Below are 17,459 nucleotides of genomic sequence, written 5' to 3' on the forward strand. Positions count from 1 at the left end.
GCCGTGGAATCGTCTGCTAGCGGCGAAGCGCGCCGGCGGACTTCGTCGCGTGTCGCTGGTGACGTCGGTGGCGGTAGTTCCGACGCTCCGGGTTCAGGGTGACGTGCTCACCAACAAGTGCCCAACCGGGCACCTACGTGGCGTGAAACGCGTGTGACGTCATAGCAGCCGTTCTGGTTACCATTCGCCGCACGGTAAGCTCTTCCCGGCTTTCTTGCCATTTCCGGCGTACGCAGATAGGCATTCGAACGTGCCACATGTGTGCTCCTGTATGGAGGATAGGCCTTTGACATAGGCCAACTATTGAGCAACAGCCTACAATATTCATGACGCTTCTGTGCTTCTTAGCATTGTTTATCTCGATTCCAGAGTTTATGTGCGAGCCGCGTCCTTTAAAAGATTTTCCTTGTTCTGAAGTGTTCTTGTGCGCGCATTCAGTCTGCAATAGAAGGAACGGGAACTTAGCTTAAAAACCTTACCTCAGGCACACGAGGATCAGTTCGCTGGGAAATGCGTTTCCCGTATTGCCTGTATTCACGGGTTGTCAAAAGGGACAATATATGCGTAAAACAAGGTGCATTTCGTGAATGTCTCTGTGTCCCTTACTTTGTACCTTGTCCGTTTTTTTGCGCTGAATTCCATATAACACTTCGATAATCTTTACGAATGTTTCGATCCCGCGCTCAACTTGCATTGCGAGCCTATGTATTATCGCTACTTTGGATTCACGAATTCGTTATCTGGGTTAGTTTCTGCGCTGGATCAAGACAACGCGATTCACATTGCACGTGGAAAGATTTGCGCTCACATTCTGACCCTATACTTGAAGCAACCGCAATTGGCACTTGCAACAGCGATGAAGGAAAAGATACTGCGCGATCATTTCAATGTTGACACTATTGCTGCATTTAGCTGCCGGCTACATAGTTGCGGCTATGGTATCGGCTTTTACGCGTAGCGGAAGCATTGTATGCCTTATTCAAAATACTGTAAACCTGCAGACGCTGTGCCGGCTGATTGGTTACTAATCTGGGGTGCATCTGCAATATACGATAGAGCAGCTATGGAGCTCTGTTGTCGGGCATAAGGCCGGAGGTTCGATACCGTACACGCCGCTGTACACCGATGTAGGGGAAGGGGACTTCTATGTTCTTGCGGTTTGAAATTTCAGTCTTCGTTATAGTAACTAAAGTCGATGATTGTACCAAATCCTCCAATGCCACTTTCTTCATGAAAAATCGTTAATTTATTTAATGCATACGCTTCTATTAGCCTGTGTTTAGGTAACGCCACGAAATGGTATTAAAATCAGCGCTGCCTCTGCGTACGCTACCGACAATTTTTCATAAATGCTTCAACAAGGGAGCTTCTATTAAAGACAATAGCAAAGAATTGACAACTATAGAATGGGCGCTAGCTTCTTTAGCGCTATTTTGATTGTTAAAGAAGGCCCCGTTCACTTCATAGATACTGCAAATTTAGCGTGTCGCCGAAAGTTTAGGTTTACTTTACTGTAAAAAGCGGTAAATGCATAATGCTTTTCAAATATTTGCGTAAACTGCATAATGCAGTTCATCAGGAGTGGGCCCTTTAAGGCTCGACATCAAGTCGCTCAATAAAACGATTAGCGCCCAAAAGCGGCAGGCGGACAAATTCACACGGCGCCTATTTTTTCACTTTAACTATTTCCGAAGTTTTTTTCACCAACTTAGGACAGGCTCAAGTTTAAGCATGAGCAAGAGAGATTGGTCATACACCCCCGCTTGCCGACAAAACTGCTTTCGGAAGTGGACTGCTTCTAAAGGGGGAAAAAAGAACAAAGAAAAAAATAGCACCAGAACCACATCTCAGTAAACGTTCGTCACTTGCAAAATTTTTCTCTCGGGCTTCCAAAATTATAATTCGAAGAAGAGCGGCCCAGCGCGCAAAGTGCTGTAGTGCGTGGCGGCACTTAACGTAGGCGCGCGAAACATAGCGTCGAATTAACGTCCATCAACGGACAGCGGCTGCGATAAATGAAAACGTCAGCACGCGAGTGCTTGACTACTCGATGAAGGCATGAGTTGAGCAAGCCTTAAGTATAGCTCCGTCAAAATTTTGAATAATGAACGAAAGACCGACGTACAGTGCTGAAGAGGCCATAGCGAGCTGCTTCCGTTGTCCGTGGATTATGCGATAAGCCCTAGAGACGACACAACACGTGCGCGTAAAGGTGACAGCTTGCGAAACAGGTGAAAAAAAAAGCTATAGTGCATAACGACGATAATCACTAGCAGCAGAAAGAGATAGCACATAAGGATAACGTGCTTGACAAACTTCAGAAGTTATCTTGATGGAAGGAGGCCTTAGCGCAAGAAAACTGTAAGCCGTGTTCGGGATCCGACAGTTACGTCATGTATTAAGGTTACTCGAAAACGAGAAAACTAGGGCCAAGAAGTTTTCCGGTCTAAGTAATCTACATCCGTTGAGATAGATTTAGTTTTTAGAATTTATTCGTAGCATGTATGCCTACGCAAAGAACAATCAGAATTATTACTTCACAAGCTGCTGCAAATTTAATGCCAATGCAATGTGCTTTTTGTTATTTTGCGATTTTTCTCGTCCGTCGCTCTTGTTTTGTTAGGAATTCAATATATACAAAATTACCCCCCCCCCCCCCCCCCGGATATTGCCTCACAACTAGTGAGCGACTCGCACAATATGTTTTGCAACGTATTATTGAATGGGTAGAATTATAAAGCTAATGAAACATGTATTTAGAAACGTGAAACAATTTCTTGCATGCATATGTACTATCAGCGTCAATTGAAACGCGAACAGCACAACTCGCAGGTATTATACTAGGGAGACAAAATACACGACCAGTTGATTTTTCCATCGAAGCCGTAAACACCGCTCTTCTGAAATGTTAATAGCCCACGCCTGTATTTCACCTCCAGCCCCTAATATGCTTGATTTTTTGTGCTCGCGTTTCACGTGTTTTGTTCGCATTTCATTTGACGCTGATAGTACTTCTTTTACGGAAATTTCGCAGGTCTAAGTGTGTACTTAATTACAGCGTTTTTTTTTTTGTAAATCGAATCTTAGGCTTACGACTCACGAAGCTGCAGATAATTTATTTATTTATTTACAAGATACTTCCTGCCTCAGTCTTAGGCCTTTCGCAGGAGTGGACAGTGCGATAAACACGAAAAAAAAAGAGCATAAAAAGCATTCCAAGGATTCAATTAAAGAACAGCAAAACAATACCACAAGAAATATTTATCTCAAAACTTGTGCAGAAAAAGTTCCCAGTCTAACAGACAATCAAGCATTTCGTGATGCGCACAAGTTGTTTGGTTTATGGGGTTTAACGTCCCAAAGCGACTAAGGCTATGAGAGACGCCGTAGTGGAGGGCTCCGGAAATTTCGACCACCTGGGGTTTGTTAACGTGCACTGACATGGCACAGTACACGGGCCTGTAGAATTTCGCCTTCAACGAAATTCAACTGCCGCGGCCGGGATCGAACCCGCGTCTTTCGGGCCAGCAGCCGAGTGCCGTAACCGCTGAGCCACTGTGGCGAGGTGAGCACAAGTTGTGCAGAGCATTCCAGCAATATGCAACGAAGAAAAAAAAAAGGAAATAAGTTATTCAAGTAAACGATGCTTACAAAATACGTCCTCTTATTTCCAATTTTGTTGGCCCTCCGAGATCATTCTTGAAATTAAGGCAGGCCGAATATGGAAAAAGACAAACTTTTCCGTCACTTGTGACAGCAAGGAACTGAAGCAGGAAGGATTATCCCGAAAGTATTCACTCCCGCTTGGAAAGAAAAATCACTCCCTGAAGAATTATCGAACGAACAAATTGCAACTTAATTGCAATTCCGCCAAGCACGCCTGTATTTTGCCCGCGTTATTTTGTTGCTTTCCGCTGAGTGCGCGGACGTCTGACTGAAGAGAAAGGAATGTGCGCGCATGCACAGTGCCAGCTGCCGTCGCTCTTGCGTTAGCCGGCCGGCACAGTTCAAGTAACCGAAAGTTGAGACGGTGAGAGGTGCCAGACGAGGAGCGCTTAAAGCTCAAATATAAACAGTTCTCGCGCGTAGTGAAAAGAAAAAAAAAGCTGCGATAAACAAAAACATCCTGCAGAAGCGTTTCTTGGCCCACTCAGCAAACATCGAAACCGATACAGCCGCAACACTAACACCCCGCCTCCGCTCTGCCCCGCCCACCTAATTATTTTTTTTTAGGGGACATAACCAACGAAACTGTACCACGACTGTCCGACCGTGGTCAGAGGTGTGCTTAATATGTAATGTCTATGCGGATGTCGATTGGTTTCATTTTCTGCGCGCAAAGAAATTATTACCAGTACTGTGCCAAGCCACCTTTACTCATATATTCCTCCAAGTCAAAGTTTCAGCTGCCGAAGGTGTAGGAGACTTGCTTTAAGAAAAGGCTAACGATTCCGGCTAAGCAACCTGAAATTCCAACCCGCTTACTACCATCTCAGGTGGTGCTGGAGTAAATTTTAAATGTAGAGTTGATTTATCTTTGTACGGTTACTGGCGCTTGCTAACTTTTACACCTGCAAAAATTTGCCTAACATCCGGCTAAATTTAATTACAGTCCTTAAGGTATAAGTAAAAAAGGCACATTTAGGCATCGGGCCTAGAAAGGCAGGCTCGCTTTAATTTTAATCTTTTTTTTTATTTTAACCTTCCAAAGCCGCAGTTTCTCGCCGTTATCAATTTTTAGCCGAACTGAAAACGTTGCTGGCTCGATACCCCAGCTGCTTGATGTTGCATAGCTTCAGTTCTTTTTCCAGGCAGTCACACATTCTTCAATTCATACGCTGTTTAAGGCAAAAAGAAAAAAAAATTGGTGCGAACGCTTAAGCACCCCTTTAAGGATACGGCGCGTTAGCGCTAATGCCAATATATGCGGAATTGGCCATTCTCAACCTTACATCCACATATCCCTGGGAGTCCTCACATGCACTCCGTGCGCAATGTTGCAGCAGTTAAGGGATACGCCACTGCCCTGCGATGGCAGGCGCTCTGCCCCAGCAACCTCTCGCAATCAATCATTAATTTAACAGCCACCTACCACGGTGGTCAGTTTGCTCACAATCCAGTGGGGAGGCTGTGACGACGCGACGAGATCATGTGACCTACGTGGCCCACCTGGGTTACTTCTCCTATTGTTCGCTCACAACGCCGACAACGTCGACACCGGATTTTCAGCGTAATGTGGCGTATAACGCTCTCGCGTTAGAATAAAAAGTCGCGACTCTAACCTTCTTCCTGTGCGCCTCATTGCACGTTTTTTTTTTGCTTTTTTATTTTGTCATTTTTTGCATTATTTCATCTAGCCCAAAAGAGCGCTGTCCGGGAACAGGAAGGCCACGCACTGTGCCGCCCCCGATCTGTGCAGATATGCCTCATGAAGAAGCGCTGCACGCGTCGGGCCCGCTATCGTAAACACTGTAGCCCGGGAAATATTTTCCTTCCGGTTTCTTTCGGGGCAAGTGCTCCAAATATCCACACACCAGCCTGCTTTGTCGGAGCTACGTGGCACACAGATTAGCAGGGCTTAGTCTACGCGTTTCATCGAAAGAAAAGGACGCAAAAGGGTTTTTTCTTCCTCGTTTTTTTGTCAACAGATGGCGGTATGCTCAAGGCAACCGGCTCCTCAGTGCCGAGTAAAAGCCCGCCGAAAGCTTAGCGTCAAACTCGCTGCGTCGTGAGCTGCGATACCAGGGTAGGAGAAACTGGCGCCGGGAGCTGGAGCGCTTGATAGGGATTGGGGGGGCGTCTCCGAACGGAAAGTTGAGTAAAGTTTTTCCTCGCTGACGGATTTTACGCTTCAAGCTTCGCTTTGTCTCAGAAGGAAGCGAGACGACGGTACGACCGATTTCTCTGCGCCATGTATACTGTTTCATGGAAGGCATCCTCGATGCTTTGTAGATCTCAGCATCTCTCGCTTATCTTTAAGCTTTGCGAGTTTCGGATCTGTAGCTGCAGATTGTTTTCTGTGAATGGGGGTTCTAACTGTCTGTATTTCTCTACGCGCGATTTGTTTAGAAAGTTGTGAAAGCTTCCTCCTTACGAAAACAAATATTATACATCTCTATTTGTGGTAGAACGCATGCGACATCTAAATAGAGGACCAGTCTACACACACCTCTTTTAGCTCAAATCGAAAATGGCACTTAAATGCCGCAATGATTGTAATTATTGAGGCATTTCAAGTGACATAAGTCATTACACAAGAGGGAAAGTGATTATACGTAGCGCCGTTTTGATATCCGCATTTAAAACTGGAGTTTTCATTCGGCAACCTCTTAGAATGCATCAACCAGCATTCCCTGCAGTTAGGCAGTGAAGCACGTGATGATATGGGTCTATTCACGGCTTCATGGCGCGGTACATTCTAAGCCGATAGCCAGACCTAGAGGCTTGTAACTGTGGACAAGGAAGCCAGCGCGGATCGTGGCCGTCGAAACTCGTCGGCGTTCGAATCTGGTATGAAATGCATAAACCCAGTACAAAGAGCGGCGCTTAGACGCGTGGAGTCTGGGCGTAGCTGTCGTCTGTCTTAGCTGTATTACACAGTATTATGGTGTATTATATATTACACTGTATTATGTACTACACCGCTGACAATGCTGTGCTGAAAAAAGCACTCTTAAAATTCAAAACGCCTATTTTAAAAAATTGTGTGAAATCCTACGCGAAACACCCTGTAGGACGCCGGAGGAGGAACGAGGCGACAAGATGAATATGAAGTCGATTTGTGCACGACGCTGACGTCCCACCAAAGAATAATGCCGCTCATGCGTCTTGTCTCTCTCTTTTTTTTTTTTTTTTTGCCCCGGAAGCTCCTCGTATGTTGATCAGGACGGGTTTTCAAAGTGAAAGACAATATTTATGTTGCAAGCAACTGTTTCTGTGAATGAGAAATCCTAATTAGCGACGCTGGCACACATTTCCGGCGTTCATTTATTGAGGTTTAACGCACCAAAGCGACTCAGGTCGTGAGGAATGCCGTAGTGGAGGGCTCCGGAAATTTAGACCACCTGGGGTTCTTTAACGTGCACTGACAACGCACAGTACACGGGTCTCTAGAATTTCGCCTCTATCGGAATTCGGCCGCCGCAGGCGGGATCGAACCCGCGTCTTTTGGGTCAGCAGCCGATCGCCGTAACCACTGAGCAACCGCGGCGGGGAACATTTTTCGGCGTTAGTAAATCATGAAAGGAAGAAAAGCAGGTGCATAATTGTTAATGGAAAGGGCTTCGCACGTCGCCCCTACAGACTCTCATCCAGATTTGGGCAGTATAATAGATTTTTTTTTTTTTTCAGACCAAATTGAGCCTTGCGGACCATGCACCACTTACTATAATCTGAAGACTGAGCAGTGAATTCTCGCGGCACGTACCAATTTCGATTCGAGCTGGAATCCATGTATCCCGTTAATTTTGGACCCCTCGCATGCATGCGCTCACATGGAAGGTCGAGGAGGCACAAGCTATATACTACGGACGTGGTAGAGAACGAAAAAAAAAAAAAGGAAACAGTATAACGAAGACAGACTAAGAGGGGCCCGGCTTTGACAAGAAGAGTGCGAACATATAAAATGCTACTTCAACCAATAGAATAATAACATACAAACATGCACTATATTCTCATGACTACGCAGTAAAAGCTGGGGAAAAAATGCGATCTGGCTACAAGAGCGAAGTCGACCAGAAAACAAGCTTCTTCGATGCTACACAAGGATGCTACATATGAACCCTGCCACAGAAATTCCCCCCCCCCCCCCCCCTTCCCGAGGAATAAAAGTTTCTCTTGACAGGAACTCGAGCAAAGAAATAGATGGAAGCAGCGCAGTATGACACACATACAAAGCTTGCCTGCTCAGACCGCTGCTTCCATTCATTTCTAGGGACCCAGGTCTGGTGGGTTGCGATAATTCCGCTTTCGCTGTTATGTTTTATTTTGATTTACCAAGTTGCACTGGGGTAACTGTCCGTGCCGCTGAATCCTAACGGGCGCGAAGCGTTAAAGAACGGCCTCTCCGTCGGAAGGAGTCTTGCTCAGAACCAGTGGCAGATAAAAGAGACAGGAAAGCAAGGGGAAGGGGAATGCGGTTTGGTTATATCACCGTTTCCCAAACCCACATTAAAGTCCCCCCCCCCCCCCCTCCAAGTATGCATCGTTAAGAACAACCAGTGCGTGGGTTGTTCCAACCCCAAAACCACACACAAAAATTCCGTGAAGCCTCGGAGTAGTTCGGGTTAGTTCGGAAGCGTGTCGCACAAGCTGCAGGCAATGAGAGGAAGCTCGGGTAAGTTCGGAGAAGCGCCGCCCAAGCTGCAGCCAATGGGACGTGGACCTTGCGGGTAACCTTGGCCAACCAGGAGAAATAAAGTAAATATTGGCACGAATTGGTTTCGGACCTTAGGCGTCGTCGTAATCTTAACCAATTTCCATCTGCACCGCGAACAGATTAGATAAGCTTAACTTGAGTCTGACACCACCGCCAAACGTGCCGACTTCCCAGCAAAGAGAAACCATGAGCCAACCAGGCTAAACACATGCTTTCACACGTGTACAAATTTATCAGCTGCAGCTGTACATAGACACTCCACCCGCGGTACAGCTGCTGCATTCCCTTCTCAGTTCTGGAGGACGGTAAAGGGAAGGGGAAAAAGAAAAAAAGGAGGTGGGAGAGATCTTCTCCTCCCTAATAATGTGGGGCCACGACGAGGTAACGGAACCACTACCTCGTTGCGGGCTGTCAGCAAACGTCAAAGCGACAGGGGCTCATTCGACCGATGCGCGAAGGAGATGGGAGTGACGGCGTCACGGCCAGTAGATGCTCTTGCCCTAGACGGGCCGTCGATTCCGATCGATACTGAAACCCGTGTATTCATTTATTTATTATATCTTTTTGCGAGGGGCAGGGGGGGTGGGGTTAAGTGATACGTGCTGCTTAGGGTGAAAATAACAGACACACTGATTGAAATCATTACATGTTTAACACTCTACTGGCCAAGCACAGAGAAATTGAGGTAGGCGTTTTGAACTTATATCATTTCTCCCTTTGTGATTTCTGCATTGTAGAAATTCGTATGAACGAAAAAAAAAAACGGCTCGCATCTGGGTGCCTACTATACGTAAGGGGCGTCAGTGAAGTTCCGGTACGCATTCTCGAAAAGCAAAACATCGGCTTTTACCACAGAACCACGTCAACGATTGCTCACTTCCTCCCGCGACCCAAAGACCACACTCTAAACACACGGGAGTATAAAGTGAGTAAACTCTGCTCCAGCTTATAAAAGAGAGTGTGCTGGAGGGCAGCTTAGTACCTTTTTACTCCAATATAAGCGTATATTCGTCTTTAGAGCGTACAGGGTCGTCCAAAAGTTCCAAGGCCACAGAGTCTGCTTTAGAGCGCTATAGTTGGGCAGCTACGACACCCCTGGAGCCAAAAATCTCTGTAGAGGATAGTAGAAGTACTATTCTCACCTCTGAGAACCTTGATGTCTTTGATGCTATCGTAAGTGGCAGTATACGCCGCTTGAAAGCAGACCCTGTGGCCTGGGAACTTTTGACGGACCCTGTACATCCCCTAAGGGAAGCAGCGGGTGTTGTCCACAAGATCCGCTGCGCCGTATGCTTCGCCCTCGTACAACAGCGGAACACAAAATTTGGGCTTGAAAGTTGAACCCAATGACGTCGTACGGACACCGAAAGCAGTGTCCTGGCTGAGCAGCGCGGACGTTTTTGCCACAAAATCGCCTGCGAGCAAGCGAGCTTGTTGCCACATTCACATCACAAAAGGGATCGTACCCATGTGTCCGGGGTCTTTGTCTTTCTCCTATATGAATTATATAAGCCACTTAATCGCGGAGAAGGAGTCAACTCTGCTGCGTGCTTATCATTTAGTTGCCCCTGAAACAGGAATCGAGCTGTTTCCGAAATGTTAGAATTCAGTTTTAGCTACCCCTGTTTGGTGCTACTTTCGTCTGTCGCTCAAATTCAACCATACGGTCTTCGGTCAAAAATGTTCAAGTTTAATCCTGGCGAAGTGTGATAATGCATGATAGTTTACGAGTGAATTCACGCTGTATGGCTCTTGCAAAAGAAATATAATGTGTGCACGCACTTATACATAAGTTTAAAAAATCTATATAACAGGGCGCAGAATTTTACAACAGCTAAAGTAGAAAGCTTTCTTCGCGCACATTAAGCCACAGAAATAACGCCACAACCCGTCGTGCGCTGTATTCTTTTAGATAGTCCTTTGATATGCTTATTGAAAACGGATCATAAATACTTTATAATAATCAGAACCACTAGATTAAACGTGGGGTTACTAGAATTTTTCTGCTTTTTCTATAGTTTCTTGATTCTGTGCTGTCAGCTTCATTGCAGATTACCGTTACTCCCTGCTAACACTAACGGAAACTGCCTAAAACCACTCTCGTGTGCCGGACAAGAGGTAAACTAGTTGCGATCTGCACATATTAACAGAAGCCAGATCAGCCTATCTAAACCTTAAAGAAAAAAAAAACACATTCTGCGCATTATATATGCGCTTTCTCGGTATTACGAAATGAAATGCGTGGAGCATACATTTTCGAGATCAAGCCTTGCGAGTCTCAGTTATGTACATTCAGCACGAGTACATTGACGACAGGGGTACATCGACGACACGGGTATATCGTCCTCATTACAGGGGCGCTGACAAGCCCAGTCGTGAGTGTGGTGGTTACCGGCGCGGCAGTAAATGAAGTCGGGAAGCCCGAAGCCACTGCCCACTGCCGACTAAGCGTTATCGTCGCTTACTTTCTGCACAAGCAAACAGGGTAAGGCTATAGAGGGGAAAGAGCGGGATGGGGGCACGCTGCTCGGAAGGGACCCATTACGCAAGGATTTGCGGCTTCTTCACGCTGATGTAGCATTACACGGTTCTATGGTCGTGTGTGTGCAGACAGCGTACTTAATTATTATCATTCGGGTCTTGAGCAACGCGCGGGAAGTTAGCGGCCGCCGGATGGAAGCCTGTCGCAACCGTCGGCGCCGCTACAGGGTCGTTCCGCTCTGACCACTGTATCTATCCCTGACGAAAAGCACGGCCTATTAGAAGCAAACAAAGCAAACAAATATCATGCACGTAAGGCTTAGATAGAAAACTGTTGCGGGCTGCGATATCAGAGGTGCTGCAAAGACCGGAGATGGTATCGCACTGTTGCTTTGGAAACGAAACACAGCGAGCGCGGAATGGAACGGAGAGAAAAAGAAAAATGAAAGAGAACAGAACACACAATGGTACGAGCGTTTAGTGATATACTGTCTGTGTATTTTGCGTACATTGTCGGGTAGCTCGCGCTATTTTATACAAAGCTGTAATTAGCGGCCACTGACTATCCCGGTATTCGTTACATGTCAACAATGACCGACGATAGAGCTCTGCTCAACAGGATTAGTGAGCAGGCAGACGCGGTGACGTTGAGCGAGGGTAAACGTGATTAGTTTGCTCTGAGAGCTGGCTAATCGCCAGCAGGCAGGCGGTCAGGACTGCGTAGTGGAAAGATAAGAAACGGCGAGCTGCTGTCGAATAGTACTGTCAGCTTTCTTATACGTCAGATATCTAGCGTCGCCAGTAGAGAAAATGAAATTCGTTTATCTGTATACAACTTCCAGCTGCAACGGGACAGTATGCGCGGAAGTTCAAGATAACATCGAACGCTTATGTCAAGGTAAGCTCAGTGAGTCGTGTATGCCTGCGTTATTGATACGTATACGACGTTTAGCACGTAACGCTCTTATAATTAAAAAAAAAAATCAAAGGGCTATTTAATTCATTGCAAAGCACTTTGAAGCCATAAAATGGAACAACCACTCACGACTTATAAGCGGCATGTGGAACTGGGAGGGAGGTACTGCGACGACAAAATTACTGATCTTAACTGAAGCCATTGAGTGGCTTATGAACGCAACAGCAGCAATAATGTTTACTGTTTTGCACTACGTCCTCCAGAGAGAGCGAGACGTTTATTTAGAAAGAAATGCAGAGAGGCTGGCACGTGTTGCGATTCTCTCTACAGATCGGTTTGCGAAGTGATAGCCATACAGAGCATTACAATATTAGCCTGAAGTACGCAACGTGTATCCACGTATTCTTGATAACATTAAAAAGTCGTTCAAGCTTCGGTGACCATCAATACATTTCAAACTTGAAAATCCACGACGGGAAAGAAGAGAAGTTGCAGGAAGTAACCATCGAGACGGAAAATGTCCTGGTGGAGTCCATTACACTCTGGCACCAAAGAGTAGAGCAACATCTTTCTTTGATCTGTAAATGTGCATAGTCGGGCGTTAAATGAACACAAAAAACATAAGGTTCTATGTAATCTAGCACCGCGGAGAATGAACCGCCACATCAGCTGAAAATATGAGCTTCCCTACTCGCATGAAGCAGAGAAGGGCGTTGCATGCGAGCGACTTTCGCTCTATTTGGACAAAACTTACTTTGATCCAAATATGCATGCTACAGCCTGTAGCTGCTTTCAAGCTCAAGCCGGTGGTGATGGTAAGTTGGTGGCGTTAAAGCGCAGAAGAGATGAGCCTTCAATTCGAGTCTCTAACGCTGAGGCCGAATGTGTTGACCGAGCACATCTGTCCTCCTTATTTTTTTAATCCCGTTAGACATCAAGACAGCAGCTTTCCTAACATGTACATGACTGGAGGAATATATTTTGGTCAATATATTGTGCCGTTCGTTGTCCAGGCAATGTTTCTAATAGAGATGTCGAAGCCATCGCTCTCATGCCATGCCCCTGTATTTTAAGAGGACGGACTGACCGCCTACACTCGCGAGCGTAGTTTCTCGAAGATCTCTTCTTCTAGATGTGGGTACGCACTGATGGCTCAGAAACATTACATGTGCCTAATACCGACTGCTCTTTTAACGAGCTCGATGTCTCAGCCCTCTGTCTTCACGTATTCATAAACTGCTAGTACAGCATGCTGTTGCCACCGCTGTGAAAGAGCTTCGTGTTGTGCACGATTCTCAGTCGGTGATAGCATCGCCCAGGATGGTTAACGTGGTGAAGCTGTGCCATTACTTCATTACAGCTTTACGCCAAGTTCGCTTACTGCCTCTTGTGCAGCGAAATGACCGCGTAATTGGCGGTATTTGTACTATCGACTAAAGTGGCCTGGACTGCCTGGACTAAAGCGCGGTCGTAGGAGCAGTCAAGAGTAAGATGGGCTCGAAATTCATTTTCCCCCTTTAAAACAGTTGATGGAGCCCGTAGATTTGGCTCTATTTTTGTTTTATTTTATTTATTTTATTTTGTTTTACTTATCTCACAACGTTGATGACTGTTAGGTAATTAAAGGGCAAGGAAAAATAAAATGCACAATTTGTGAAATAAACTCAGCCTAGAAAATAAAAGGTAATTAATAACATCAAAATCACCACTTCATTATGTACAGAGGGCGAAAATTTTCCTTACCCGTGCAAAGCAGAATGCAAGGAAGTAAAAAACAACAAAGTGAAGATGGCTAAAATAAGCAGCGGTAAGTTGCACACGACAGTTCTCAAGTGAATGCTAAGATCATTCATATCGATTATGACAATAAAGAGATTGTGCATGAAATGCGCAATGTCTTGCATAGAACGCATGATATGGTGTTCATTGCTCTCAACCGTCAGAAGCAGCAGCGCTGAAGCATCTGAAATAATAAAAAATAAGAACGGGCCTGTTTGCGGGCGCCCACGGGATATTTCTCTATACCTGTACGTCGTCTTCTCAACAAAACAAGCACTCAAGTGAGACGCCAAGTTCCGAGCGCCCGCAAACAAGGCTCTTTATAAAGCGGACTGCGCCACGGTAACAGGCTTTGTGGGGCAAAGCCCTCCAAAGGGAAGCAATCGCGGGAAGTAGTTGAGATGGGGCAGCCAATGCCGAGGAAGATCAAGTAAAAAACTCCTCGTTTTTTTACGACGTCAGCCGCCATAATACGTTCCCCACTCCGAGCCTTCGCGTGTATTCGTAGAATTTTGCGGTACATAGGTGAACGGTGGAGGCTCGCGGGTGGAAGATACAGATTTACCGGTGGGTAACCGGAGGTACACCCACCAGAGCGGGCTCCCAAGGAGGCACCGTCCGTGCTCGGAGTGCGCACGGAAGGTGCTCCGATCTGCTGTGAGCCGCTATTCGCACTAGGGGTAATAGTCTTCGCATACTAGCCACCGCGGTTATGGCGGTTATGGTGCTCGGTACCGAGCACCATAACCGCGGACCGAGCACCATAACCGCGGCTCGGCGGTTATGGTGCTCGGTTGCTGACCCAAAAGACACGGGTTTGATCCCGATCAGCCCGTGCGCAGTGCAATACCAGTTCACGTTAAGGCATCCCAGGAAGTCTAAATTATCCAGAGCCCTGTACTACGGCGTCCGTCAAAGCCGGAGTCGCTTTTGGACGTAAGGCCACATAAACCACACCAAACCACAACTGCTTCCCATACCTGCATACACACATACATGCATACACAGGCACGCACACACACATACCACGGGTTTTTCACTGAAAGAAAGCTAATACTTTTAACACAGTAAAAACTCAAGTGTATCTCAAACTGTGGAGTAAGTGCGATAAAACGACGGCAGAAACAAGGGAGGCTCGCGGGGAGCGCCGCCACCCCCAAAGTACCGCGGCCGACGAAGGCAACGCACCAATGAGAGCTACGTCAGCCCAAAAGCTAGTCGAGTGGTCCTTCAATTGCAGTCTCGGTCGAAGTTCATGCTAGTAAGGCCGTGCAGAAGGGACAAAGTAGGAAGTGTCAGCGCAAAGCAGCCGTCGCCGCCTCGTGAGATTTGCGACCAATGACGAAACTCGTTAAGTTTGACCATTAAATAGTTTAGGCGATCATTTCATTTCCATGTCCCGCACTCAGGTGACTACTGTCTGACCACCCGATTCGTTACAGATCGCCTTCGCACATGTTTTTCTTGAGCCCCCATACCTTGCGTGTTCGTTATAGCATAGCGTACGCTGAACCGTTATTAATAAAAGGGGCTGGTAAGGTAGCTTCAACGAAAAGCTATTCAAATTTTTTGTAAAAGGGTTCATTTGCGTATAGCCTCCATCGCCAGATAAGCAAAGCGAAGGTGCTCAGGCTAGGTCCTCAAGCTAGGTCGAATGGTTAATTCGGAAGCTTTAGCATAGCGGATGCGTACTTGCGCAGCCTTCTTCATGTAATCTGTTCACCTAACTTTCTTATTCCCCCCTGCTACGCTTCCCCACTCTTGGAATTCATGTAATCTGTTCACCTAACTTTCTTATTCCCCCCTGCTACGCTTCCCCACTCTTGGAATTCACTCCGTTACCCTCAACGACCAGCGGTTATCTTGCCTTCGCATTACATGTCCTGCCCAAGCCCGTTTCTTCCTCTTGATTTCGAATAGAACGTCATTAACCCGCGTTTGTTCTCTGACCCATTCTGCCCACTTCCGGTCTTTTAACGTTACTCCTATCATTTTTCCTTCCACAGCTCGCTGCTTTGTCCTTAACTTAAGTAGAACCCCTTTTCGTTAGCCTCCACGTTTCTTCCCCATAGGTGCGTACCGATTAAATACAGGCTAAGAGTATGTCCCCGCTATGTTAAAATTCTCTGTTATATAAGTAAATGAGTCCACGCTATGAAGATCTCGAGACAAATGGGCTTAACTAAGCTCGTAAGTTAACCTAAACGTGCTCAAATGCACCTACGTTAGGGCCATGATGCGAGGCATTTTTCGTCTTTTAGCTCACCTTGAAACATAACGAGCGAAGTTTTCTTCCTTTGCGCGTTTGGTGTACTTCCATAAAATTTCGCAGCCCTGTTACCTGCTCAAAGCAGAGTTCCTTGAGATGGGCGCTAAGAGCAAGGGCTTTTCCAGGCTAAACTGAACTACATCACGGTGCTTACTAGGATCCGTTACAAAAGAATGTTCATGACAGTGAAGACCGGGTGCGTTCATGACGGAATTTGCGAGCCTTGCTTTCAAGGCGAAATTAACACAGTGAAAGTGGCGCGCACATCAAGATGAGCACGGAAGCAGTTAACGTGGAGTCACTTAATCTTAGCCGACAAAGCGACTCCTAGGCACGTTGTAACAGTAATAGCAATAAGCAAGAAAACTTGTGGGCTATTTATATGCTTGAGAACAATCGTGCGCTCCCTTTTTTGGGAAGCGCATTTGAGTACCAGAGCTTATTTTTATTCTTTGAAGTTAAAAGGAACCACGAATTTTCCTCTGGACAATAGCGACTGCCTTTGCGGCTAGATGGAGTGTTCTCCACTTTTCATTCTCCTCCTTTGTGCAAGAAGGTACCAGCGAACACTTGTTTTAGGGGACGCATAATGTCTTCTCGTTAGCCCTCAGTGAAGAGTTAAGGAACGCAGCCGCTTTGAGTTGCAGAGTTTTTTCGCTTTTCCGGCATTCTGGAGTGACTTTTAATCCAAGGTTTAGAATAACGAAAGCAGGATACATAGAAAAAAAAAATGACGGAAGCCAGATTAAAAAAAAAAAGGCATAATTTGCGACAACATTATTTGTTTGTTTTCATTCTGTGCAATCTGCGTATGAGTTGCATTTACCGGACGCGGGTTACTCGCTCCTCTCGCTCTTTCATGTTGCGGGAATCTTCTGCCATGGAGCGCCTGGAGTTTATGCTATTATTGCGGCAGTTAAGGTGGCATGAAGGAAGGAAGGGAAAACTTTATTTACACTAATGGTTTTTCCTGCGGTTTGGGGGCATCTTCAGAGACGTCTTGGTTCTACCCCCAGGAGCCTTCTCTGTCGAAGTCGTCCGCCTCTAATCAGTGGTCGGTTGCCCTCAGTCCAGGGCTCCGCTGGCCACTGCCGCCCGTTGAGCTCGCTGTACCAGACCTTGTTGGTCTTCGCAGCGGTCGCTGGACAGCGGAGTCTCCCACTGCTCCGCACTCGGGTTTTGTATTTTGGGGACCACGTCTATGTTTTGGCAGGCCCATGTGATGTGGTATAGTGTAGGTTTTTCGTCGCACCAGGGACATTTGTTCGTGTATATCGTAGGGTGCATTTTGTTTAGTATATGTAGGTTTGGGAAAGAGCCGGCATGAGAGTTGATTGAGTGATGTGAGAGTTTATTTATTTATTTATTTACTTATTTAACATACCCCTAAAGGCCTTCCTTCGAGGCTATTACTTAGGGGGGGGGGGGGGGGGGGGGGGGGGGTAAGTGTATAAAGAAACATGCATAAGGAGCATCATTAACAAGCAAATGAACAAATAAACTGGCTAGGCACAACATGAAAAAATAATAAAGCACCAGAGAGTAAATAAAGAAGCAGGCAAAAGAAAACAACATAATACAAATTACAGGTTGAACGAAAACGATAACGCATAACGGAAATGGAAAGTACTGCAGTG

General features: G+C 46.3%; 1 protein-coding gene across 1 annotated transcript in view; it reads left to right on the top strand.

Moving 5' to 3' along the window:
• The window catches only part of LOC149365449 (QRFP-like peptide receptor), a 57,780-nt gene continuing 40,321 nt past the window's right edge, over nucleotides 1-17,459 (top strand). The window contains exon 1 of the mRNA XM_089542697.1: nucleotides 1-194. The gene's annotated coding sequence lies outside the window, so the exon portion shown is untranslated. The remainder of the gene's footprint in view (nucleotides 195-17,459) is intronic.

This window comes from Amblyomma mixtum, chromosome 1 (genome assembly GCF_055824585.1).
Source record: "Amblyomma mixtum isolate Tamu chromosome 1, ASM5582458v1, whole genome shotgun sequence".
Classification (NCBI taxonomy): Eukaryota; Metazoa; Arthropoda; class Arachnida; order Ixodida; family Ixodidae; genus Amblyomma; species Amblyomma mixtum.